Raw genomic sequence first — 2839 nt, 5'->3', positions numbered from 1 at the left:
GGCCAGGCTTAGTGCGGCGGTGTCAGCCGCCTGCGCTCAGTGCGGTGGTGTCAGCCGCCTGGGCTTAGTGCGCCAGTCGCAGCTGCCTGCGCTCAGTGCTGCGGTGTCAGCCGCCTGCGCTTAGTGTGCTGGCCAACTATATTGCAATAAAGCTATTATTTAATTTTCTTCATTTAACAAGTTTCCATCTTAGTTTGGCATGCTACATGAAAATTAATAAAACATTTCAAATATTAAAGTAAGTATTTCATACTTATAAGGCACATCTTCATAGTTATGTTTTGAAGGAAAACATTTGTTAATATGAGAACTAATTCAAAACTTTTCCCTTCTTCATCCCATATTTTACCCATCATCATTTAATTGGAAATGTTTTCAGCTCTACCTAACAAAAAAAAAAAACTCAGGCAACAGTGTTTTAGATAGTATTTAATTATATTTCATAACTAGATGTCTGGAACCAGGCTGTCTTAGAGTTGCTTTTGGATTTCAATGACAGGAGATTAAGGAGATGTGGGTTCGATCTCTGGGTTGGGAAGATGCCCTGGAGGAGGAAATGGAAGCCCATTCCAGTATTCTTGCCTGGGAAATCCCATGGACAGAGGAGCCTGACAGGCTATAATTCATGGAGTTGCAAAGAATCAGACACGACTGAGTGACTGAACATGCACACATGATATCACAGTACTACTCTTGAGTTGGTATCACTTTAATTCCCTTGATTCTCTTGTGATCAAAAAGATCGTTGCTACAGCTCCAAATATTACACCCTTACACCAATATCTGAAAAAGTGGGAGGCAAAAAGAAATTTCTTCTTACTCAGCTCATGCCATTTTTATTAGAGAGAAAAATATTCCCCAGAAAGCCCCATCAGACTTTTATTTGCAAGAATTAGGTGACATGCCTAGACACAGACCATTTACTAACAAAGCAAAGGATAACAGTACAATCATGATTCATTCGCTGGAGCTGAGAATGAAATTAGGAGGTCTGTGCTGTCAGTTAATTGGAAAATGCCTGCCACAAGGCAGCCAAAATGATTAGCCACAATGTGACTGGTCCCAGAAAGACTTAATAGTTCTTAACAACTCTGAATATAGTACTGACTTCCTGCCCTGTTATAAGAAACTCCATGTTGTTTGAGGAAACAAACTTTCTCTACATAGAGGACCCAAATATTTGAAAAATAAAACTGTTTTCTTTCCATTAAAATGACTGGTAATTTTCCCTGATTATTCCAATTTTTATTGGTCTCTCCTATGATATATTTTAACATGCATGCATGTGTGCTAAGTCACTTCACTTGTGTCCGACCCTTTGTGACCCTATAGACTGTAGCCCGCCAGGCTCCTCTGTCCATGGGATTCTCCAGGCAAGAATGCTGGAATGGGTTGTGATGCCCTCCTCCAGGAGATCTTCCCAACCCAGGGATCGAACCCGAGGTTCTTATATCTCCTGCATTGGCAGGCAGGGTCTTTACCACTAGCACCATCTGGGAAGCCTATATCTGGGGACAGATCCAAAATTTGCAGAGACTGAAATTATATACAATTTGGGAACACTCTTTAACTAAAATAATGTACAATTAGGTTCAAAAGTGAAAATTTGTTTAAAATTAGGAAATAAATGAAAACAAGTTACACATTTCAATGCTGACAGATACCACAAACAACACAAAAATAAATAAAATATAACCTGCCTGACATTTGTTGACTTCCTTGAATGCATACTCTTGATCACCTTTTAATATGATCATTATTTTGTAAATTTCATTGTCTATAGAGAGAATAGAAAGATAACTTAGTCTTTCACAAGATCAAAATTAGTGCCTTTTCTACTATTGCTAATAAATATGCATGTAACTTCATATAGACATATTCATTTTTTATAATACTGCTATAGATAAGTGACCTACAAACAGAAATTTTGATAAATTAGATTTCATGTAATTTCCATGAAAAGTGAAAAGAGCCATATGGTCCTTTTATAGTCACATTATCAAGAATATTGTTGATAGGAGATAATATTTGACTAGGCTCGGGTGAGAACCAATCTTTGCCTATAACTTTATACATTTAATATTTGGAAGACTTTTGCATAGACAGGCTTCTGACTTTATATATTTCAAATCTTACTTATCTTTCATTGCCTTCATATTTCTGGTGCCAGCAGCTATAGATCATATTTGTATCACTACACAGCTTTAACTTTGCATATTCATGTTGTAGGCACAGCTAGTAATAACTATACAGAAAAGTGACTATGAACCACACAGATAAATCCTACTAATGCCAAATGATTTTCTCCTTAGCCAGATCTCTAATCTACCTATGGCTGTATCAATCCCAATCTATACAAGGCAAAGGGGTGGGAATAAAAAAGTGAAATGTAGAAATGGAACTGGGTAGTGGATAGATACTGGAAGAGTTTGAGTTGCATATTAGAAAAAGCCTCACAGAGTTATACAGAGAAGAGAAGAAGGAGGAAGGTGGCAGAGGTGGCTAGGAGGATAAATGGGGGGAATGAAAAGGAGGGAGATAGATCCAGCCAGTAATCAGTTCCCTAAGTGTTCTCCACCGTCTGAAACACACAGAAATTCACCAGAAACTATAAAACTCCTAGAGGAGAACATAGGCAAAACACTCTCCGACATACATCACAGCAGGATGCTCTATGACTCACCTCCCAGAATATTGGAAATAAAAGCAAAAATAAACAAATGGGACCTAATTAAACTTAAAAGCTTCTGCACAACAAAGGAACTATTAGCAAGGTGAAAAGGCAGCCTTCAGAATGGGAGAAAATAATAGCAAATGAAACAACGGACAAACAACTAAT

This window comes from Bison bison, unplaced genomic scaffold, assembly GCF_000754665.1.
Source record: "Bison bison bison isolate TAMUID 2011002044 unplaced genomic scaffold, Bison_UMD1.0 scf7180017864336, whole genome shotgun sequence".
NCBI classification, from domain to species: Eukaryota; Metazoa; Chordata; class Mammalia; order Artiodactyla; family Bovidae; genus Bison; species Bison bison.
The sequence above is the reverse complement of the archived record's forward strand: the minus strand, read 5'-3'. Positions refer to the sequence as shown.